Source organism: Giraffa tippelskirchi, chromosome 14, assembly GCF_054371585.1.
Source record: "Giraffa tippelskirchi isolate mGirTip1 chromosome 14, T2T-mGirTip1v1.2.pri, whole genome shotgun sequence".
In the NCBI taxonomy this organism is placed as follows: domain Eukaryota; kingdom Metazoa; phylum Chordata; class Mammalia; order Artiodactyla; family Giraffidae; genus Giraffa; species Giraffa tippelskirchi.
The window spans coordinates 36,790,828-36,815,977 of NC_137288.1; the positions used below are offsets into that span (position 1 = coordinate 36,790,828).

At 38.0% G+C, this 25,150-nt stretch overlaps 1 protein-coding gene across 11 annotated transcripts in view; it reads left to right on the forward strand.

Annotated features, from left to right (window-relative positions):
* The first annotated feature begins 2,292 nt into the window (after positions 1-2,292).
* The window catches only part of CCDC178 (coiled-coil domain containing 178), a 365,952-nt gene continuing 343,094 nt past the window's right edge, over positions 2,293-25,150 (forward strand). For 10 of the 11 annotated variants that reach the window (XR_014074818.1, XR_014074817.1, XM_081562582.1 and 7 more), the window contains exon 1: positions 2,293-2,387. The gene's annotated coding sequence lies outside the window, so the exon portion shown is untranslated. Of the gene's footprint in view, positions 2,388-15,283; positions 15,371-25,150 lie in introns of all 11 variants that reach the window. The other variant, XM_081562576.1, reaches the window with a different exon arrangement.

The window sequence follows — 25,150 nt, forward strand, 5'->3', positions numbered from 1 at the left end:
TCAACTTCAGCTTCTTCGGCGTTACTGGTCGGGGCATAGACTTGGATTATCGTGATATTGAATGGCTTGCCTTGGAAACGAACAGAGATTATTCTATCGTTTTTGAGATTGCATCCAAGTACTGCACTTTGGACTCTTTTGTTGACCATGATGGCTACTCCATTTCTTCTAAGGGATTCTTGCCCACAGTAGTAGACATAACAGTCATCTGGGTTAAATTCACCCATTCCAGTCCATCTTAGTTCGCTGATTCCTAGAATGTCGACGTTCACTCTTGCCATCTCCTGTTTGACCACTTCCAATTTGCCTTGATTCATGGACCTAACATTCCAGGTTCCTATGCAATATTGCTCTTTACAGCATCGGACTTTGTGTCTATCACCAGTCACATCCACAGTTGCATATCGTTTTTGCTTTGGCTCCATCCCATCATTCTTTCTGGAGTTGTTTCTCCACTGATCTCCATTAATATATTGGGCACCGACCGACCTGGCGAGTTCATCTTTCAGTGTCCTATCTTTTTGCCTTTTCATACTGTTCATGGGGTTCTCAAGGCAAGAATACTGAAGTGGTTTGCCATGCCCTTCTCCAGTGGACCACAATCTGTCAGACCTCTCCACCATGACCCATCACCCTGGATAATCTCCCTTAAAGCCAATGGTGTCATATAACAAGCTAATTACCAGAATACAATCCATCCTATTAAAAGCCCAGAAGTATTCAAGGCATGTATACCAGGGAGTCAGGGTCCTTGGGGTTCACTTTAGAATTCTACCATAATTGCATGTATAGCAATTATGAATCAATGAGTTCTAATTAATTAAGTGAAAAAATTTCAAGAATGAAGTTTCTAGTAGGTAAAGCTTTTTTGGTGGAAAAAGTCTAGGTACTGTTTTAATATATTCACTTAGATGATTTGAACCCTCATGAATATATATTTACTGGTATGCAAATGATTCATTTGGTTTAAATTTAACATTGTATTGCTAACATGTCAAATTTAAATAATTAATGGAGGAAGATGGGAAACTGGAGAGTGCATTCTGGAATCTATTTTTTAATTACAAAAAGAGCTCTGCTTCTGTATATATGAATTTAAGATTAAGAGCTCTCTCCAGGTTGCTTGTTATCGCTTCCTCTTTTACATCTTTGGCTGGAATGATCTTATTCCAGGTATGGTCTTGCGGACTCCCCTCCACTAAAAAGGATTACTAATTGAATTTCCTCTTAAGGTAATAGATTTTGCTTCCTTAACCTTGGCCAGACCTTTGCCTGTATCCAGTGTTGCCTGGAAATATGATTTGACTACATAAGAATACTAATCTTTATTCTGATCTTATGTTTTTTACCATCTTCAATTCATCATTTAGTGTTTGATTTCATCCAAGAAGGCATTTGGTGAGCATACTGTAATGCACAAGACTCTTTCTTTGAAAACACTTTAACTTCAGGTCACAGTATATTTCACTGAGCTAGAAACAAAGTTTAGGTATGTATTTTGTGACACTTAATATTTTTTGAGATGAATCACACTTCAAAAATTTGTTTTATTAGAAATAAACCCTTAGATGTCTTCAGTTCATCACTTTCCCCATCTCAACCTCCGGACACAAAGCAAATATTTCCTATCCTTCCTTGTAGTTTGTTCAAGTTTCTCAATACTAACGTCACCTTAGAACAATCAAACCAAAAGGAGCTTATCACCTGTAGTCCTCGCACTGGGACAGCAGACGCTGTAAGACTCTCTCTTAAGAGGTGATGATGAGGGTAGGATATCAGAAACTTCCCATTCAGGGGCACAGAAATGGGATTCTGCTATTTTCACCTTAAAGAACTCTGGGCACGTGCTCAGTCGCGTCCGATTCTGTGACTCCATGGACTGTGGGTTGCCATTTCCTACTCCAGGGGATCTTCCCTAACTAGGGATCGAACCCGCGTCTTATTGCATTGGCAGGCGGCTTCTTTACTATCGCGCCACCTGTAAAGCCTTAAAGAAATCTGATCCTGATTCTAATCATAACTGCTACAGTTTGCTCGTCATCCCTGCCCCCTCCCCCAGCCCCCCACTCCCCCACCCCGCTCCGCGTCCCCCTTCACTACAGACCAAAAGGAGTCTGGTAGGATTGAACTGGTTAGAAAAGACATGAGTGGGGAGCTGGTGGCGCCGAGTAGCCTAGCGCGCGCAGAGCCTGGCAGCACCGGTCCGTAGAGGAAACGCGGGGCAGGCACAGGACCGGCTGGGAGGCACCGGAGAGCGCGAGCCGGCGGTCCCAAGCGGCTGCCGCCACGGTTGCCTGGACACTGGGTAACCGACCTGGGGGCCTCGGTCGCCGGCGCCGCGGAGCCGGCGGGGTGGACAGGCGAAGCGCAGTGAGACAGATGAGCTGGTGAGTCTGGAACTCCGAGTTCTCCAGCCGCGTACATGGCGGCGTACAGACCCGAGAACCCTGGGCCAACTCCGCCTGGGTTACTATCCCATTCGGTCCATCCCTTAGCTATCAGTCTCCTCCTGGAGGCTGAGGCGAAACTGTCACTCGGCGAGTACATGAGAAAAATCCTCAGGGCCTTAGGGAGGCAGGGAAAGTCTCCCTCCACTGGCCGCCCAGTTGAACTACACGTTGTCTAAAATTGCATCCCTAAGGTCTTATTCTTTTAAAATAATTATTTCTACCTTTTATTTTGCTTATAATAGTGTGGGGCTTGAGTATTATTACTTTGAATTATTATTTATATTTCTTCTTTTGATATTTCATCTTTCATGTGCCTTGCCCAAATACTACACATCTTAGGAAAGAGGCTGGGGATTTTGTGTTTCCAGCAGTCCCCAATCTTTTTGGCATCAAGGACTGGTTTCTGGGAAGGCACTTTTTTTGAGGGGAGGGGAATGGTTCAGGCAGTAATGCCAGCGATGGGGAGCAGCCAATGAAGCTTTGCTTGCTCCGAGATGTAGCTCACCTCCTGTTGTGTGGTCGGATACCTATAAGGCCTCCAGTGAGATGGTCCACAACCCCTCCCTTCTGCAGATGAGAAAAATGAGGCTCAGAGCCTGTTAAATGACTTGATCAAGGTCAAGAATTTGCAAATTTTAGACCTGGAAGACTAAGGGTCTCCTGACTCCCAATTCAAAACATTTTCTATGATTTCTTTCTTGACATTCATTGGTTATTCAATAAATATTTGTGAGTTGATTTGGTAGCTTCCAGGCTTACTTACTACTGCATGACATGTATGGGCAGCCTGACCCAACTGTAGCATTCTTGAGATATTCTCCCTCTACCCCAATAATTTTTCTTGGTCCTACTACGGCAATAGCAAACTTACCAAAGTCAAGAACTCAGAGAAAAATGGATAGCTAATTGTCAGACACATCAACGATCTGAAGGATTTTCACTTTCAGTTTACGTTAAACAATTATCTAGACATTTATATGTGAGACTGCTACATTTTCACCTCAGGTATATAACAGTTCTCATTTTATTGTTGTGTTCTGAAGGCTTTATTATTAACCATATCTGGCTAGTTTCCAAAACTATTAAAAATCTGAGTGTGAAGTTAATCCTCCCCTTCTCCCTGGGTGAAGTCTTGGCATGGTGGTAACTGAATTAGCTCTTATCCACAACCCTGCTTTCTCTCCTCTGCTCTTGTCCAAGACTCAGCATAAGCCCATACTCAACTAAACTGTTCTTTCTTCTCTGTTTCCTAGAGCAGTGAATGATATCTGCATACACTCTTCTTTCTTTTACTTTTTGAATACAGACATCATTCTTACAATGGATTATTCCACCAGGCTAGAACCATGACTTCCAAGAGCTCTGAAAATCTCACAAATTGGGAATTTGTGAGCTCTGAGACTAAAAGATTCTCACTCTTATACCTAATAAGAAAAATCTAGAAATGCCCTAGGACAACTGTTCTTGACCCCAGTTGGTTCAACCTGCCTGTTTGTATAGCATTCATGTTTGGGATGGGCTACTAGAATTTATAGCATCTATCAAACCACGTGGATGGAGTGGGGAAACACTCAAAAGAAATGAGCCCCCTTTCTGGGGAAAAAAGAGTATTTGTCTACTCAGAGTTATCTAGGTATATGAGAATGCTGACTAGAGAATTGCTAAAATGCTAGACGCAAGTCTAGACAAAACAGAGAAGGTAGGACATGTGATCAGAAAGGAAAAGAAGAGAGTTTAAGCACCTGGAACACTCACAGCAGTCAAAGAATGGGTTTTGGTAATGATGCAGGGAGAGAACTGGATTGATCATGAGCATCTGTATTACATACCTGATGGAAAAGTAGTACAGCCACAAGGAGATGGTTGCATGGGTGAGCCTTAATGATCATGTCTGTTTACTGTACAATAATAACACTAATAAAATATATGTGGCCTTTTAAAATTGGCATTGAACTGAGGTTAACCTCAGTTATAATGTTGTGGAAAAAAGACCACCCAAATGAAAACAAACACATAGTTTTTTTATCCAGAGCTTGCTATAGCAAGGGAGTCAGCCACCATCATTGCTTAGGACAGAAACTGAAAGGCAGATGGAGGAGTGGTCAAGTTTTATAGTGGAAAAGAGAAAGGATTCAGCTATGCTCTGATCAGAAGCTGCTGACAAGGGGAAACCAGAGGTGGGCTAACTAGAAGTGGAGCATCCTCTGAGGTTGGTTTGAGGAGTTTATTTGGGTTTCTCTGGTTGGTCCTAAATTAGAAGTGCAGGCAGATATTAGGGGAGCTGGAAGTAACTGACGAAGCATTGACTGTTCGGGGATGATTTGCTGCAGAGGCTTTGGTTTGGCTTGTGGATTGTTTGTTGCAGAGATTGTGGGTTGGAATTCTATTTTTATATGTGATCTGGTCATTGACCATTTATATATTCAGTGCCTCCATGCTCATAAAAATTCAGTTAAGTAAATTTAATTTTACTCTCCTATTTGAAAAAAACTGAGATGTGGAGAGATTTGGAAAGGTTAAGTATTATATTCATAAACCTATAATTTGCTATTGAACCCTTATTCACCGAATTTAAATCATTACCATTTATTAAGCACTTATTATATGCTGGTCAATGGACTAAACAGTTTGCATACATATGTTACATTAATCCTCATAGTAACACTGTGAAGCATTATTGTTTTCACCATTTTCCAGTGGAGGAGACTGATGCTCAAATTCATTAAGTATCCTTCTCAGGGTCATACCTTGGAGCCCATCTGGAATTTTATTCCACATCTAACTGATTTAAAATCTATGTCCTTTAGCACTTTATTAAACTGTCTCCTACTTGTATGACTATATCACTCTATTTCAGCTAAGTTTATATCTATGAACATTGCCATCTGGCTTCCTTTCCTAAGTACTTATAGGATCTTTGTGTGAACAGAGGTAATTAAAAGTCTTTTTTGTGTGAACTGAAGGGATTCACTCCACTGTTGAGGATGATGGAAAACTTTGGCTTTTTAATCATAAACCAAAGAAATGGATGGGATGCTTGGGCATGTGAAATTGCATAGTGAAGATGGAGAGGTGAAGAAATGGTTGAAAATATAGTAAAAGAGTACAACCAAGAAGGTGTGAATATCTAAAATAGATTCTTCTCTTAATGAACCAATCAAATAGTTTGCCTGGAAAATCAGTTATTCAAATATCCCTGTGCTGTTATTAGTAACAAATTTCATAGTTAACTGGACAATTTTTTTCTTTTAAACTTGTTTTGTGAAAATTAAACTTTTTATTTCTATTTTTTTTTCCTTGAGAAAAAACATAGCCTCAGGAATTATAATTATTGAGCCCCTAAATTACACTTGTGACAAATTACTCAAGAGACTGAAAAACTGAGGACTTTTGCTATTAAAATTATGTTCAGTTCAGTTCAGTCGCTCAGTCGTGTCCGACTCTTTGTGACCCCATGAATCGCAGCATGCCAGGCCTCTCTGTCCATCACCAACTCCCGGAGTCCACCCAAACTAATGTCCATCGAGTCGGTGATGCCATCCAACCATCTCATCCTCTGTCGTCCCCTTCTCCTCCCGCCCCCAATCCATTATGTTGCTGCTACTGCTGCTAAGTCGCGTCAGTCGTGTCCGACTCTGTGCGACCCCATAGACGGCAGCCCACCAGGCTCCCCCGTCCCTGGGATTCTCCAGGCAAGAGTACTGGAGTGGGTTGCCATTTCCTTCTCCAGGGCATGAAAGTGAAAAGTGAAAGTGGAGTCGCTCAGTCGTGTCCGACTCAGTGACCCTATGGACTGCAGCCCGCCAGGCTCCTCCGTCCATGGGATTTTCCAGGCAAGAGTACTGGAGTGGGGTGCCATTGCCTTCTCCATTATGTTAGCCAGTGTTAATTATGTGTTAATCACCTTCAGCATTCCACAGATTTACACAGCTTAGTTTACTTAGCTTATGCTCTTGGAAGAAGTGTGCAAGGATATAGCACAGAACCAATAGAAGAAAGACATTCACAGGGAAGGGTCTAGAGATCTCAGGCATAGATTTCTTTATTCTCCCATCCTCTGGGTCACACAGGTATTCTTGGTCTAACCACTATGTGTGCACATCTCAAGCACCTCCTAAGCAGCAAACACAAATTTGCTCATGATGGAGATCTCTTATCATGAACTCCTCATAAAAGGTATATTCTAGCTATGCTGCCAGACTTTAATTTGAAAGCCCCCTCCTCCAGACTTTGAAATTAAGTACAATTATAAGCCCAATTATTATTACTAAACAGTGCTTGCAGGCTGATATATTTTTTTCTGCAACAATTTACAGGCCCACGGTTTCAAAACATCATTTATCTTTAGCTAATGCATTCCAGAGCATTGGCCAAAGGTCAGTAGCTCTGTAGGTAAGCTACAAGTAATCCACATCAGCTAAGATGGACCCATTATAGCATGGTCTATGGACACAGAAACTTTTAAACTAAATGCTCAAACCTTTTCCATAATAGAAATAGAAAATGAGTAAAAATCCCTTCCTGCATCTACATATCACTTCATGTATCACTTCATGTATAGCTCTTTCCATCTCAAATCTGTTCAGTTTCTGGAAATAGTGTTCTACTCACATCTTTCCTTTTTCCCGACATGTTTGACTCATGGGTTTCTTGCTACCAATATTCTGCTCGTGTCATTTAAGGTAAATGTTCATGTTAAGGTCACTCCTGACCTATTGGTACATTAAATGGACATTTTTTCCCCTAGTTTTTATCTTATGTAACTTTTGTTTGGAAGCTCTTTACGTTGTTGGTGCTTTCTTAAAATTACTTTCTCTTGGTTTCTATGATCCCATTCATTTCTGTTTTTCCGGCAATTTCTCTAGAAGTTCTTAATGTTTGTTTTCTTGGCTTTCATTGACAACATTCTTTTTTGTTATTGTGTGATCTTATCCACTACCAGCTCCACAATATTAATACCCAAAACTCTAGCTCTAGTCTCAAACTTTCTCCTGAATTTTGGACAAACATACATTATAACTATTAAAAAGCATCCATATATAAAAATTGAAAGCCATCTCTCCTCTAAACCCTACTGATTCTTCCTCATATAGACTCAATTCAGGATAATGGTGGTACGATTCTTTCATTCCCTCATGTAGAAGCTTGGGAGTTATTCTAAACTGCATCTTTTCTATTACACTCAATTTCTCACCAAATCACACTACTTATGCCTCTTAAATACCTCTTGGTTCTTCCTTCTCCTCTCCATTTCTACTTCCTCAGGCTTAATTAAAAAAATATTTACCTTGATTACTTCAGTAATCAATCTTTAGTACTCTTCTGTATCATTTTTTTTGCTTTCTTCCTATTAACTGTCCATGGCATGGCACTAGACTGTGACTATCTGATCACTAATATTCTCCTTTGAAAGATTCTAAATGGTTAAAAAAGGAGTCTTATTCATTTTTGTATTTTTGGTGACTAGTATATAAGGTATATTCAGTGAGTATTTTTGAATAAATAAATGAATATACAGTTTAGAAAATATGCATAGAAAATGATGATATGCTACTGACATGCTCTGGAACAGTGTTGTTCAAAAGACTTTTCAATAATAGAACTGTTCTAAAATGCAGAGGCCACCAGATACCTGTGGTTACTGAGTACTGGAAAGTAGCTAGTGTAGCTAAAGAACAGAAGTTTTAATTTTAAAATTTTATGGCTACTGTCTATAGTATAGGACAGCCCAGCACTAGGAAATAGGCCCAGAAACTGCTTAAATTTTTCTTTTTTGTATTTAATTAACTCTTCAGTGGAATAAACTAAAAGCAATTTTCTCTTTTGCTCCTTTAATCATCACCACTTAAGACTGACATTCTGGAGATGTTCTCTCAGTGTTCATTCAAGAAACAGTTTTGAATACTTAATAGATGCCATACATTGTGGCTTCAAAGAGAAATAAAACACATATTTCTTCATTCAAAGGTGCAGCAGGAAAACATCAACTGGTAATGGAATTTGATTTTGGAACTGTTGCCATTTGGGGGAAATTTTGAAGGACTGATTTAGATAACAGTGGTGAAGAATATTTTAAATTATTTTTTCTCTCCCTCTTCCCCCATTTAGATTTGGAAGTAGCAAATGGGAGTGGACTTGTCAAAATTATACTTGTGATGATGACGGGAACCATTTTGGATCCCACTGTCGACTCCACCTGAAGGTGGTAATGAACTTCTGCTGGTTTCTTTGACTTATGTCATTTTCATTACATCTCCTTTCTTTTCTACTCTTTATTTTATACCTGCTTGATATCTCAACTGTTTTCAGATTTATGAATTTCTTTGCGTTTTATAATCTTATGTCACAGATGATCCAATATCATCCCTCTGGCTCTAGACAATTTCATCAAACTGTGTCATTCATTATAACTGGCTGTTTTTGTGGTATGCTAGCAAATTTTCAATCAGTATGATAGCATTTATAGCCAAGTTAATTTAGATTAGTTAGCAAATATTATGCCATGAGATCATGTATAAAATGATATCACTAGGGCCCAAATATGTAGTATATAATGTATTTCTTTACTCACTAATTTGAACACTTCCACAGAAAACTGCAATAAGAAGCTCTTGGCATAATTTCTTTGTAATAAATTCTGAATTCTGCCTATTACTTTTGATTTTCTTATTCTCCAGATGGCTACACATTTACACTCTATTTTTCAGTTATTTCTCTAAGCACAGATTTCTTACTGGGTGCTATGATTTATTTATTTTCATTTATATCTTTGGTTTGTCTTAAAACAAAGAGAAACTGTTTCTCTTAACCGATAATTTACAAATAGGAAATTAATGAAGAGCTTAATTTTCCAGTGTGACTTAATATTTCTCAAGAGCTATACCACTTGATGAATTTTTGATTTTTACACTAAACATTAACAATTTAAAATCTGTAGTAGTGAAAATTATACAAATCTTAGAAAATATATTAAGTAATGCTTGTATTGAGATCTTTGATAAATCACAGTAATTTTAAAAATCCAAACATTTATATTTTAAAATCTTTCAAAAACAGAATTATTAATGAAAGCATTACTTACTTTCTTTCCCCCCATGGCATAATGACAACCTCATAGTGACATCTACTTTGATTTTCTTTTTTAAAAATATAGGAAAGTACACCTTTCCACACAAAGAAATCACTCTTGTTGAATTACTGGTCAATCATGGAGTGGGAAGCTGTTAAGGTGCATTACTGTTTAGAATGAAACGTGTAATTGGAAACTTTAGTATATTATTAAATTTTTCAACTAATGGCTTACAGCTATAGTTAGAGGGAAATAAAGCTTCATTGTCAAATTTCACCCTATTCTTTATTTTCTTATTAGTTTTAGTCTCATATTTTCCTTCCCTTTGAATGACTTACTGGGCTCTGGTAAAGAAGGTAAGAAGAGGAACACTGACTGAATAGAAGGTGATGGGGTGAGTGGAGGTAGTACATTACCTGTTTTCAATTTCGTGTTTGAGGACCTCTAGGAGGAAAAATAATGACCTTCTGCCGAGGTCATATTCAAGAGAGAGTTAGTCTTTCCATTTTTATTAGATTTTAATTTGGTAGCTCATATGAGCTAGAATTTTTTCTTATTTAGTAACATATGGTTTGTATTAATTCGGTAGCTTGCATTTGGGGGAAGATCATTTAGGGAATCTGAATGAATACAAATCAGCTATACTCTGGAGGCGCCATGCCAAGGCATGGATATCCTTTAGCAAAAGCAGAAAAATCAGCGCTAGCTAACAATTCTCAGTAGAATTTAAGTATCCCTTGTGGGAAAATTCAGGATTCCTCTCAGGTTATCCAACCTTTAAACCCTAGAAAATTTATAAAAGTGACAGGCAGAATGAAGAGTGTTGCATTAGAAGAATTAACAAATTTTGCTCAGTGTCATTAAAATATCTACACTAATGTTAACAAACTTTGAGTAGCTTTTGGCTTCCCTGCTGGCTCAGAGGGTAAAGCGTCTGCCTGCAATGCAGGAGACCTGGGTTCAATCCCTGGGTGGGGAAAATCCCCTGGAGAAGGAAATGGCAATCCACTCCAGTATTCTTGCCTGGAAAACAGAAAAGCCTGGTGGGCTACAGTCCATGGAGTCGCAAAGAGTCAGACATGACTGAGCGACTTCACTTTCACTTTCATTATTCAAATATAACCTCAGAAAAGTTGATAATGTTAGAGTCTTTTCCTTTATAAAGCCAGATCCCTGGTGGCTCAGATGGTAAAGAATCTGCCTGCAATACAGAAGGCCTGGGTTTGATCCCTCGTCAGGGAAGATCCCCTGGAGAAGGGAATGGCTACCCTGTCCAGTATTCTTGCCTGGACAATTCCATGGACAGAGGAGCCTGGTGGGCTATGTACAGTCGATGGGGTTGCAGAGAGTCAGACACAACTGAGCGACTAATACACACACACTTTTATAAAGGCAATAAACAAACCTCTGGAAAGGTCATATTTTATGTATCATAATACCATGTTAATCAATGTACCTGAGTTGTCAACACTTAAGTTTCTTAACAGATAATAGATCTGAAAATTTTCAAGGGAGCTACTTGTTGATATCTTATAAAACAGTAATTAAATCAACGAGCAAAGGCATACCATTTTCCAAAGTATTTTCTATGGCTTCTCTCACCAATGATCATAAATGATAAGGCTTTCCCCATTGCTGGTTCAGTCCTTCTTTAGAGAAGTTTCTATATGTGTTTTTCAAAAGAGATTTCTATCTTTGTTGGCTAAGGGTCCTATAGTGTGAAAAATTAGAAGGAGGAGCCCTCATTGGCTTGTACACCTAGGAGTATTGTATTGGGGTGTGTGTTTGTCTTTGTGTGTGGGGGGGGGATAGGTGTGTGTGTGTATGGGGAGAGGACATGAAGGGCTAATACTAACATCTGGGCTGGAGAAATATAGTACTGCCATCTTAAAGTAAAACACAGTTCCCTCAGAAAAGCTGCTAAAATGTGGTTAGATTCTATTGGCAGAATGATCTTATTAATGTAGAAAGCATAGATCTTAGTCTACAAACTGAGCTGTATAAAGAATACCACACTGAAAATTTTCCTCTAAATCAACTAGATTCCATTGGTGGCCCCATTCCACCATTTTAGCAGGAAATTTGCTTTTATTCACTCTTGGTGTCATCTCTGTCCCACTCTGCAAACGAGAGCAAACAATTTGTACCAAGTGTCTGGGGTCTGTAGCTGCATGAAGAGCATCTGGAAATGTAAGAGTCCCACCAAGACACCGTCTCCCATGTGTGCTGTGGTCCAATGGGAGTTCCAGCCTTTTCAGAGGCTTGGTTGATTACACAGGTTGGCCCCCCAGGAGTGTGCACACTGAGTGCAACTGAAGTCCTCACGCCTGTGATACAGCCTTTCTGACTGCACCTAATAGTCATCCCCCTGCCCCCCAGGTCTGGTCACCTCCTTGGTTACTGCCAGAGCCTTCCTGGACTCACAGCCCTCCTCTACCATCAAGTCTTGGGGAATACTTCTAAACACCTTACTGATCCTAACTGCATCTTCAGGACACATCATGAGTTAAAGATCAAAGTCATTTCAGGCTGCCTCTGCTTTCCTCCAGTCCAAAAACCTTGCAACAGAGAACTAGGAAATCTTGTTATGAGATAAAAATGGGAGAAGGGTGTGGGAGGAGCATATGGGGAGAATAGATACAAATTAATATTTCAACAGACTTATATAGTAATATTTTAACAAACTTGGTGTTATTTGAGGGAAAGGTGGATATGATGTGGTTGCCTGGGAACCTAACCATCCTTTATTATAAGAGTGGTTTCTAAGAGAGGCGTTTATATCACTGGTGACAACAAGATTAATTTGTGACTATCCTTGATCATTTGTATTATAACAGCTAAGTATTTATTTTAATATCTAGTGAGTGTGAAGTGAGTGAAAGTCGCTCAGTCATGTCTGACTCTTTGTGACCCCATGGACTATACAGTCCATGAGATTCTCCAGGCCAGAATACTGGAGTGGGTAGCCTTTCCCTTTGCCAGGGAATCTTCCCAACCCAGGGATCGAACCCAGGTCTCCCACATTGCAGGCAGACTCTTTACCAACTGAGCCACAAGTAGAAAATATATATTAAAATGTGAATTGGTGTAAGTTACTTAAATGAAAGCATAGGGAGTATGTGAACCTAATAACAAAAAAAAAATAATGGTGGTATACAAATGGCCAGATGTGAAATAATACAGTATGACTGTGTTATCTATGAAAAATCATGTTCCTAAATTCAAAATCAAAATATGTTCATAACTGAGAATTCTGTAATTCAGCTATTCCAAGGAAAATATGAAAATGCTTTATCATACAGAAAATGTTCTTAGCTTTCAACATAGAGAACTTTACAAAACACAAGAGATCTATTTTCCATATTCTACTAAAACACTGTTAAAGGAATAATCACTTATAGTTCACTTATGTTGACTTGATTCTTTAGTTTTGATAACAGTGAGTCATCATTTCAGCCATTTTCATTATTATTGCTCTTTTTCATTTTCAAATAATGATGGTTTTACCTACCAATCGATATTTTAAATCAGCTAATTGCTTTATTAATGCAAACCTCTATTAGAATGGTTGAGACTACACTATGTAAAAATTCCAAAACCACAATGATTTAATGAAACAAATATCTCTTTTGTAATGATGTCACTGTGATGTAGACCAGGCAGTTTTCCTAAGTGGGTCTTTTGTAAGAGATAGCCCAGGGACCCAGCTTCTATCACTGTAGATCTAAGATGCAGACCATGTGGCTTCCAATGTTGCTGTGGAAAGGAAAAGAAGGCTGAAAGAGCAAACGGAATGTTTATAAGGTCAAGGACTGCTGTAATTTAGTTTTCCTATGTGCCCAGAAAGAGAAAATTATGCAATGAACACACAGTGTTGACTCTCACAATCCCCAAATATAATTCAGGATAGTTAAGATATAAAGACTATTTAATCAAAAGTGTTCTGTTGTGCACCTAATATATTTATTGGTGATAAAACTGTTGTTAAAAAATGAAAAAATGTCATTTAAGAATGAATCAAGTTGCACAATAGGGTTATTATGTTTAGGTTTAGAAGCTATCACAGGCCTGCTTTTTATTCAAGCAAGGCTGTTCTGGCATATTTCAATTTTGGAAAAACAAAGGCTAATCTTTTTGAGAGATAATTCTTTGTAGGTGCAGATATATCTGAAGTGATTAAAATAAATTCAATTTATAAACCAAAATTTTTTCTTATAGTCGTTGCGCCTTATCATATCTCATAATTATCTCTACATGTTCTGAAAGTGTTGAAAAACAAAAAGGTTACATTTTAGGTAGGAAAGAAAACCATCTTATAAGGAGATGCTTATCTTTTTACATTGAATGACTAGTCTAAAACCTGGCACATTAGAACTTAACTCTCACAGTGAGGCAATCTGAAGTTCAAGCTTACTTTTGTTAATAAGTTCTTTAATTCTAGGGGTTGCAAATATTCTACATCCTCTAGTTTGAATGATTAATAAAGATAAGTGATTTACAGCACGGGTACCTCAATAAAAAGAATTTCTAGGCAGAAGTGATTTTTCTTTTCATTTTCTATCTCTTTAAGTATGGTTCCCCAAATTAAAAGATGTCTTGTTAAAAAATTTTATAATTTCCTTTCCAAAAGAGAAACGTATGTTACTCATATTATACTATTTTCTCTCCCCTATAGGACTGAGGGGAGAAGGCAATGGCACCCCACTCCAGTACTCTTGCCTGGAAAATCCCATGGACGGAGGAGCCTGGTAGGCTACAGTCCATGGGGTCGCTAAGAGTCGGACGACTGAGCGACTTCACTTTCACTTTTCCCTTTCATGCACTGGAGAAGGAAACCGCAACCCACTCCAGTATTCTTGCCTGGAGAATCCCAGGGACGGCGGAGCCTGGTGGGCTGCCGTCTATGGGGTCGCACAGAGTCGGACACGACTGAAGCGACTTAGCAGCAGCAGCAGCATAGGATTGAGGTAATAAATCCATTCAGAATGTAAATATGCTATCACCTTATATGACATTCCTTTGCAGTTTTCACATCTGTATTACTTTTTACTATACGATCACTTGATTCTTCTATTAATTCACTGTATGTGCTGTGTTTTGCTTAGTCACTCAGTCGTGTCTGACTCTTTGCAACCCCATGGACTGCAGCCCCCAGGCTCTTCTGTCCATGGGGATTCTCCAGGCAAGATTACTGGAATAGGTTGCCATGCCCTCCTCCAGGGCAATCTTCCCAACCCAGAGATCAAACCCAGGTCTCCCTCATTGCTGGCAGATCCTTTACCATCTGAGCCACCAGGGAAGCCCAAGACTACTGGAGTGGGTAGCCTATCCTTTCTCCAGGGGATCTTCCCCACCAAGGAATCGAACTGGGGTCTCTTGCTTGCAGCCAGATTCTTTACCAGCTGAACTACTAGGGAAGCCCTTTTCCTAGCTAGGTAGCTTTAAATTTTTGTGGAGCCATATCTCTAGAATGTTAATGTGTTTTTGGTGCTGTGCTCAGAGGCCTTTCTCATCTTATTTTACATAAACAATTTCCTCTAGCTGCTTGCTTTTCTTTTACATTTAAGCTTTAAGTCTATTTAATTTTGAGACTAATTCTATAGTCTCAAACAGAGACTTTGAAATAATTTCCCACTGATTCCAAAGTCAAACCAGGTTTACATTTTACAAATAATTGGAGAAAACTGCATATTTATTTTTATCCTTAAAATAATAGCCCCTTAGAGGGTCCTGAAAACTCTTTTTTTCTTTTGTGTCATCTTAGGAACACTGGCCCTCTTTAGCAGGAGTATAGCATGGTGGTTGACTCCAGGGCTGAATCTGGTTCTGAACTGCCAGCTGTAAGACACTGGTGAGTGTCTTCTTTGCAAAATAGGGCCAGTATTGTACAAACCTCATAGGTTGTTGTGAAGAGTAAATGCATACGTAATATGTATTAGTGGTGCTAGCCTGGTGCTCAGATGGTAAAGAATCTGCCCGCAATGCAGGAGACCCGGGTTCAATCCCTGGGTTGGAAAGATCCCCTGGAGAAGGGAATGGCTACCCACTCCAGTAGTCTTTCAGGAGAAGTCCATGGACAGAGGAGCCAGGTGGGCTACAGTCCATGGGGTTCCAAAGAGTAGGACATGACTGAGCGACTTTGAGAGAGAGTATGTATTAGTAACAGCTATCATTTTTGTTTTCCTTGAGTCAGGATGCCTTTACTTCATGAAACAGTAATATCTCCAAATAAACTGATACTTTGATAAGGGAGGGGTTATTCTCAAAATTTTCTGTATTCCACAAAATGTCTATCAGAAATAGATTTGAAGTGATCCATAGTTAGGAAAATTCTAAAAAAGTAAAATCAAAAGGCACATTTCTTCAGGAGCAAAAACTACCCCATATTAAAATGACATAGTATTTTCTAATTTATAAAGTATTTCTTCCATAAGAATTTTAAAGCTCAAATTCATAAGAATTTGTTATTTTTCGAGACATAAAGTAGCTACTGAATACAAATGATTTAAGTACTTCGTATTTTATAGCAAATGTAAATGTTTCTCAGTATACTCACTGTAAAACCATTTGATGTGACTCAGAGGTGAAATCATAATTTAATACGTGATATTGACCTACGAAATAATTTAACATCATAAAAGCTGATTTGATTTGCTTGCCTTTCTTTATGTCTCATGTAATTATCAAAAGGTGAAAGCTCATTTCTTAGACAAATTCAGAATACAGTAGAGATATCTTTATGAATAAATGTGTAGAAACTGGCTTTTTCAGGACTAATTTGACTTGTAGTAAAAGATGATATTTAATCTTTCTGAAGATGTGCTCAGCTTTAGTAAAACCATGAGATGTAATATTTAATGCATCTTAACTCTAATCTGTTGAATGTAATATAGACATAAAGTCAATAGAAAGTCATTAAAGAAAGAGAAGAGATTAGAAATCAGAGGAATAGAGCTTAAAGATTTATAAAAGAAACTATTACAGGTACAGATAGGAATGATGTAAAAAAATGCCCTGTCTTCCTGCACTTTTCATTACTATTTTGCAATACCTTCAACATTGTCATAAAAAATCTATTGTATAAACCAAAATAAAAGATTAGACAAACTAGGTTCTTTGTGAAAGCAGGACTCACAGCAGAATTTATGTAAGAAAGTATAGGGAGAAGGAATAAGTAAATTTGGGGATGAGAAGTAAAAGGAGACATTATATGTTACATTATATTACAAAGAGACCTAAAGGAAAGGTAGAGTAAAAAGAATACACAGGGGAATGGCAGCATGGAAGTGTAAGTGGGGCTTGTTTTTATGACTGGTCTGTATGGTTTAATATAGAACATGTGGTAAAAAGGAAAGGAATATTTTTATTCTCATGGACACATAACTTCTAGGCCTTGGGTTAAAATTCCTTCGTATTACTAAAAATATAAAATATATAATCAAATGGATATATGCCTTGAGGGCATATATCTTATTCTTTTGTACCCTAAACAAGTAGCACAGTAATATAAATAATATCCAAACTGAAAATTGTGAAATGAATCAATGAATGGATGAAATGAAAGAAACTAAGCATTATCAAATATTAAACTGAAGTGGATCTTAGAAGGTAAATCAGTCCAATCTCTTAGACATTTTACAAATTCTTCCTATATAATACATAAATTATTTTGTAGTTTGTCCTTAATCACTTTTGGCGTTATACTGCTTTATACCTCACAACATAGCTTTGCTCACTGTTGGAAAAACTGGAATTATCCAAAACATCGCTGCATAATTGACAAAATATTATTCTTGGTGTGGAACCACCACCTGTGAATCTGCTTGCTGATTTTGGAATAGGGCCTCTAGAGAGTTTGTTTGGTCTTACATATCTGTTCCCCAAACCCATCACCCCCCAGATTATAGTAGGGCAGTGATGCTAATACAAAGCAATTTTACCCCTGGCCCTATACCTGTAGCCAGGATATAGAGAGCAGACTTAAACTAGTGCAGTAATAATATTCTGACTTCCCAGCAATAATTGATTGGGTCAAATACAGGCACTTGCTCCAAGTAACGCTAATTAAAATTCTCCCAGAGATAACTGGAATCAAATCTGAGAAAAAGACAGCATTTCTTTGATGGCTGAAGCTCTACAATATAAAACTCAGAAGGTATCAACAGCCAAGGTATCTGGAACACAAAGAGTCAAGTCGTAAAAAGAAAATCAGAACAAATACGAAAGGAACGTCTGAGGCTGAGGCAGTTTTCTCTGCTGATGGCATTTGAGTCCCTGTATTCCTGCTTTTCTTACAGATGGACTGCTGATGTTTTCCATTAATTAACCAGAGTCTTTTCCATAAATAGTCCTTTTAATGTTGCGGTTTTTCTTTTTGTGTGTGTGTGTTTTTATGTTTTCTTTTTTTGCTTAAGCTGAATGTCTCTCATCTGCAACTAAAGAATAACCAATATAACTGGCAATCTGGTTCAGTCATTTTAGATTGTTAGTCTCAGTGGTGGTTGGACATTCTTATGCTCAGTCAAATTCTGGATCTCTGATTACTGGCCTTGGCCAGGATCCTAACTCTGATTCCCATTTGCTCCTTGTTTGATGGTCTGCATTTTTATTCTGTGCTCTTTACTGGCTATGTTTAAACTGGATTTAGAAGCCATATAGATAGAATATTTGACATAATTTTTGCTTGAACCATAACTTTAAATGAGCTTAAAATTTCAGCTATATGATGGGGTAAAAAGGTGGTAAAAAAGTGATCACTTTTTGAATATTATAACAGTTTATGAAGTATTTCCCATTGTCAGGTCATTTTTAAAAAACCTTCTTTGTGAAAAGAATGTAGACTTTAATTATTTTGGGGCACATTTAGATTAGAATAAAATAAACTAGCTGAATTATAGATAAAGCCAGGGTGAGTAAACAAATAAATATGGTATTCATGATTACTGGAAGAATATCAGTATATGTGCACTGTTTACTGGAAAAAAAAAATGTATGAATGAGTCATGGCTGTTGAAATGATTTAAGATAAGACTGCTTAATATTTTTATGAGAATTTGTAAGAGCAGGAAAATAGCACATTAATTTCATAGCCTTATCAAAGTCATTAAAATAACATGGATACAAACAAACAGCATCTTATAAAGATAAAATCTATAAATACAGACAATTTATTAGGTATTAGGAGAGTATATGGTACTTATTGTCACTGATTTAAGGCTTTAATTTTTGTGGATGTTGGCTATGAGTCTCTAAGTTCTCTAAAAGGTGACTTTTGATATTGTTTGTGGATTTGGGCAATGGGTAAGCGATTTATTATTCTTATTCTCATTAAAAATAAACATTTTAAAAAATAAAAATACTGGAATAAACTGTGAGAAGATCTTTCTAATGCACATTAATAACAAAGGCCTATATCTAGAACTGGCGAAAACTAAAGAAAACAAACACATCCGAGCACATAGTTCCCCAGGTTTATACCCTAGAAATACTCCGGTATGATTCACAAAGAACAGTGTATGTGAATCTTATAGAAGACTTAGTAACAATAGGGAAAATACTTGAAAAAAGTTGAAATGGTCATTAACAGGAGAATGTTATACTGAATAGAATTCTATACAGCAGTGAAAAAGAATGAAATACAGCTGTATGTAGCAAACAGATAGATCACAAAAATGTAATGAACAAGTAAAAATGTTGTAGAATGATTTGTAGAGTATAATATCATTCATATAAAGATTGCTGTTGTTCAGTAACTAGGTTATATCCAACTCTTTGCAACCCTATGGACCGCAGCATGCCAGGCTTCCCTGTCCTCTTTCTCCTAGAGTTTGCTCAAACTCATGTCCACTGTGTCAGTGACACTATCCAACCATTTCATCTCTTTCACTCCCTTCTTCTGCCCTCAATCTTTCCCAGCACCAGGGTCTTTTCTAATGGGTCAACTCTTCACATCAGGTGGCCAAAGTATTGGAGCTTCAGCTTCAGCATTAGTCCTTCCAATGAATATTCAGGACTGATTTCCTTTAGGATTGACTGGTTTGGTCTCCTTGCTGTCCAAGGGACGCTCAAGAGTCTTCTCCAGCACCATAATTCGAAAGCATCAATTCTTCAGTGCTCAGCCTTCTTCATGGTCCAACTCTCACATCTGTACACATTTACTGGAAAAACCATAACTCTGACTATACGGACCTTTGTTGGCAAAGTGATGTCTCTGCTTTTTAATATGCTGTCAAGGTTTGTCAGAGCTTTGCTCCCAAGAAGCAAGTGTCTTTTTCATTTCATGGCTTCAGTCACCATCCGCAGTGATTTTGGAGCCCAAGAAAATGAAATCTACCACTGTTTCAACTTATCCCCATCTATTTGCAATGAAGTGATGGGACTGGATGTGATGAGGTTTTTGAATGCTGAGTTTTAAGCCAACTTTTTCCTGACCCAGGGATCGAACCCAGGTTTCCTGCATTGCAGGCAGATTCTTTACCGTCTGAGCCACCAGGGAAGCTCAAATAAAGATGTAAAACACTAAATTAGTATTATAGAGCATATCATTTTGAGATACACGTGTAAAAGAAATAAACTGAAACCATGGGGTTTATAAATTTGATGGCTGCAATTTCTGGTGAGGGAAGAAGGGAACTGTGACCACTGAGGAATACACTGCAATTTGAATGTTACTGTTAATCACTTATTTCTTAGGCTGATACAAGGTATTTTTAAAAAATATTTCTATGCAATATTTCACAATAAGAATATTTAAAACAAACAAACACAAAATCATGAGAGGAAATGGTTAAAATGAGAAGGTTTTCTGTCTAGATAGATAGCTCAGAAATTGTTTTAGCAGTGAGGAAGTAAACAAAATTTGAGGAATGTAGTGATTTGCTGAGATGCCAGATGAAGAGTGGTGAAGCAAAAGGAATTTGACGTGTTGTATACTATTCCAGTTTGGAAACAAGCAAAATGTTAACTGAAAATTGAATAACAAAGCCAATGCCAGATAGCACAAACAGAAAGAGGAGAAAGTGACATTCCCAGATGAAATCTGCAGGGTTATAAACTGCAGGTATTTCATTCTTACATGCATTTTTTTTTTCATTCATGCATCCTTTCATTTACTTTTTTAAAAAATATTTCTTTGGCTAGATTGGGTCTTAGTTCCAGCATGCAGGATCTTTGCTGCATCACGCGGGATCCTTTGTTGTGGTGTGAGGGCTCAGTTGTGGCACGTATGCTCTCTAGTTGTGGCATGCAGGCATAGTGGGCCAGTGGTATGTGGAATCTTAGTTCCCCCACCAGGGATTGAACTCATGTCTTCTACATTGCAAGGCAGATTTTTAACCACTGAACCACCAGGGAAGTCCCTCATTTTCAGTAAGACCTTTTGAACTTCTCCAATGTTCCAGGTGTTGTCCAATATAGTATCATAGCCATTAGCCATATGTGGTAATTTAAATTTCAATTAATTAAAATGAAATACAATTAAAAATCTATTCCACAGTTATATTAGCCACATTTCAAGTGATCAGTGTGATTCTAAGTGATCATGTGGCTTAGGGTAATGCTTACCATTTTGGACAACACAGATGCAGAACATTTTCATCACTGTACAAAGTTTTATTTAATAGTGCTACTGTAGATGCTAGGACCACAGCAGTGAACATCATAGACCCTGAATTCTAGTGGAAAAAGAGAAAATAAAGGAAATGTTTATAAAATTATAATAAATATTAAGTAATAATGAGTTATTAGAGGAAAATGTAGTGGAATAAATAGAAACTGAAAGGGATGCTCTGCTGCAGGGGTTTTCATAAGGGATCAGAGCAACAGAAAGAAAGGTACTTCAATTGATTGGGAGGGAACTGAAAAGAAAGAAATGTGTGGCCTCACAGATGTCAACAAAAACAACTGTTTTCAGAAAAGAGCACAAGAATTTTACAATTGTAATTGGGAGTGGAAAGGTAGGAGGGAGGTGTTGTGAGCTCTGGCACGCACAAGTAGGGACAAGCCAGCCAAGGGATACCTTGCATTGTCAGACCAGGAGGAGGCCCTGAGAGGTACACATGTGCTTGGTTTATGCGTTTGGTAATATTAAATTAGAATTTAAATCTGATTCCTTCTATTTCCTCCCTGAAGCAGAGGATGATATTTTCAAAAGGGACAAATTGAAAACAGTTTAAGAAGATGTAATATTTGGAACAATTGATATCTAAACTTCTTTAGCCTAAAATTAACATTTTCCTTTACCTACCATTCCATTCTTATGAGCCTATTCCTCCTCATGACCCAATTTCTAGAACCAAATTATTCATTGCTTTCCTTCTGAGTGGACTGCAGCTTTGATAACCCCACCCAACTCAATAATCTTATCTATAATTGTCTCATTCTCTCTCATTCTCTCTTCCAGTAGCCTTATATTTTATCTAATAATGCAGTTATGTCCTGTTTTCTCAGGAATCTGTGTTTTCTGGTAGTAGTGCATTGATAAATATTTAACAACCACATTTCAAGACAAAAACAAAAAGAGAAACAAGACCTGATTTGTGGCATTTGTTGATTTTCATGGTGTAAATATACTTACCATGGCTGATTTCAAACTACAACATGGCCTCAACTGACTTGCAAAATTAATGAAAATTTAACAATCAGCTTTCTGGCAAGATCTGTGAAGGGCAAGTTAACAAGCTAGTCTGCCATGGTGAAAACAGCCTAGGGTTCTAGGAAGCAGGGACCAGGCCCCGGCTGATAGGATTCTTTGGATGAATGTAAGCTGGAATGCTCTAGACCTTTTGGTTGTTATTTCTGCTTTTGCATTAAGGCTGGTTCTAGAGTTAATTATTTACAATTACTGTTTCTAGGCCATTCTTAGCTTCCTGCTTTGGATCTCTTTCAGTTCTTTCTGGATGACTCTTCCCTAAAATTTTATGGCACATTCTCCCAGTTCATTAAAGTCACGTTTTTAAGGAGGACTTTTCCCCAAAGACCCTATTTAAAATAGACCTCCTCCCACCTTCACACTGTCTCCTCTAATCACTGCTCTGGTGTGTCCCATATGTTGTGATATGTTTATATTCATGATCATTGTTCAAAATTTTTTCTAAGTTCCATTGTGATATGTTCTATTATAGTTTATTTATAGTTTTATTTCTTAATTTCCACAAGAATGAGGTCAACTAAAATAAATAAATTTATTAAAAAAAAGAAAAATAGTGTATTTACAATCCTCCAATAAAGTCCTCTAAAATTAAAAAAAAAAAAAAAAGAATGAGGATTTTCTAGTTATCATTTTTTTCTTTTCCTTTATAGCTTTTTTTTTATTGTGAGTTTTTTATTTAAAGATAATTATAGATTCATAAGAAGTTGCAAAGAAATATACAGGGAGCTTTTCTGTCCGCTTCACCCACCATCCCTCAGTGTTAGCATCGTAAGGTATTGTAGTACAATATCAAACCACAAACCATAGAACTTATTCAGATTTCACGCATAACATATACACTTATTTGTGTGTGTATATATAGCTCTATGAAATTGTATTACATGTGTAGCTCTGTGTAAGCACCAACCACCAACAACCATCAAGATATTTAATTGCACATCATCACAATACTCCCTGATGTCACCCTCTTCCCACCAATGATCCTGTCTTCATCTCTATAATTATGTTATTTCATAAATGAAATGGATCACGCAATACACATCTTTTTGAGATTTTTTTTTTTCACTCAGCATAATCAATCTTGGGTCATCCAAGGTGTTGTGTGTATGGAGAGTCTGTTCCCTTTTATTGTGGTGTAGTATTCCATGTTACAGATGTGCACAACTTTTCATTATGCACCACTGAAGGACATGTGGGTAGTGTGCATTTTGGTTAGTACGAACAAAGCTCCTAAGAATATTCTTGCGTAAGTTTCTGAGTGAAAATATGTTTTTTATTTCTCTGGGATATATATTCAAGAGTGCAACTAACTAGGTCATATCGACAGTCATTTTTAGTTTTAAAAGGAACTGCTAAACTGTTTTCCATAGTACCTATGTCATCTCAAACTCTAACCAGCAGTGTAAGACTGACCCAATTTCTCCACATTCCTGCCAGGATTTGGTGTTGCAACTATTTTTTTGTTTGTTTGTTTCAGTCATTCTGATAAGCTATACAGATATCTCATTGAAATTTTAATTTCCACTTCTTATTGCCAAGAAGAGGTTGTGCGTCCTAGCTTCCAACTGGACCTTCTCTGACACCTCCCTCACTGGGAGAGGTAGGAATGCCCAGTCACTGCTTCCTACGTGGACACCACTAACACCATAGAGAGGGTGTGGTCCTCCTAACTACTGGATGGTAGTGAAAGTTGTGACTTATTACTAAGCCTGCTCTGAGGCCACCCCATTGGGGAAGAGAAGAGGTGCCTGATTAGTGCTACAAGGAGGTGTGGATGTCCAGTCTCCCCACATAGTGTCCGTTGATACTGAGATGGGGGAGGCTGCCTCCAACCAGTGGGGATGGAAGTCCTGGATTCCTACAGGACATCAGAGTCTTCTGACATCACCCCAGCAAGAAACTAAGGGTGCCCCCTTACCATTTAGCAAGCATGGAAATAATCTTGGCTCCTGACACTGCCTTTGTGGGGCCAGTTTTTTCTGTGGTATTTGGCTGGAATAGAGAGGCTAAATGCATTCCCTTTTGCTATACTGCCCCTTTCCTGGTAGTCCCTTGGCTAGAGAGAGCAGGTTTTTGTCAGCGATTTATTTGGTCTGTTTCCTTTGGCATACTTATCTGGGTTTCTGGTTTCTTTAGTTTCAAGTCTGGGATGTATGAGGCAAAAAGAAAATCTTGGAAACTCACCACCTCATTGTTCCTCTGATCTCAAGGTGCCTAGCCAGGCTGCCTTCTTCTCTCCATCTTTTAACGTTTTATGTTTATTTTATATATAATGTCCATTGTTGTATGTAGGGAAAGGAATAGAGGTAAGTACATTCACGCCATCTTCCTGAAAATGGAGGTTGAGCACATTGAATTTTATGTTTGCTTCTGTATTTTCTAATAGTTTCTTTTTATCTGAACTTGTTTTACTAATTCTTTCTTCAGTCTTGTCATATTGGCTTTTAAATTGAACCAGTGAGTTTGGAACCGCAGTTACACAGCAGCTTGCAGTTCATGGATTTCTAACTGGCTTATTTCCAAATCTGCAGTATCAATCTACATAATTTTAGTTCTGAAATTTTAAAATTTGTTATTCTATTTATAAGCATGTTAAGCATAGCTGCTGGTGTTTTACACTGGTAATTCATTATCTGGAGTAACTCTGAAGCAGTTTCTGGTATCTTTCCTTTCTGTTGACTTTTGTTATCTTGTCTGTTTGTGTGCTGGGTTCCCTTTGAGTTTGTGCTGAGTAAGAATCACCTTAATTGATTTTCATCTCATGAGACTTTGAGGCTATTATTACGATCAAATTACATGAGAAATTCTCTCTATCCTTTTTTGGGCTTCCCTTGTGGCACAGCTGGTAAAGAATCTGCCTGCAATGCGGGAGACCTGGGTTCAATCCCTGGGTTGGGAAGATCCGCTGGAGAAGCGAAAGGCTACCTACTCCAGTATTTGGCCTGGAGAATTCCATGGGGTAGTCCATGGGGTCACTAAGAG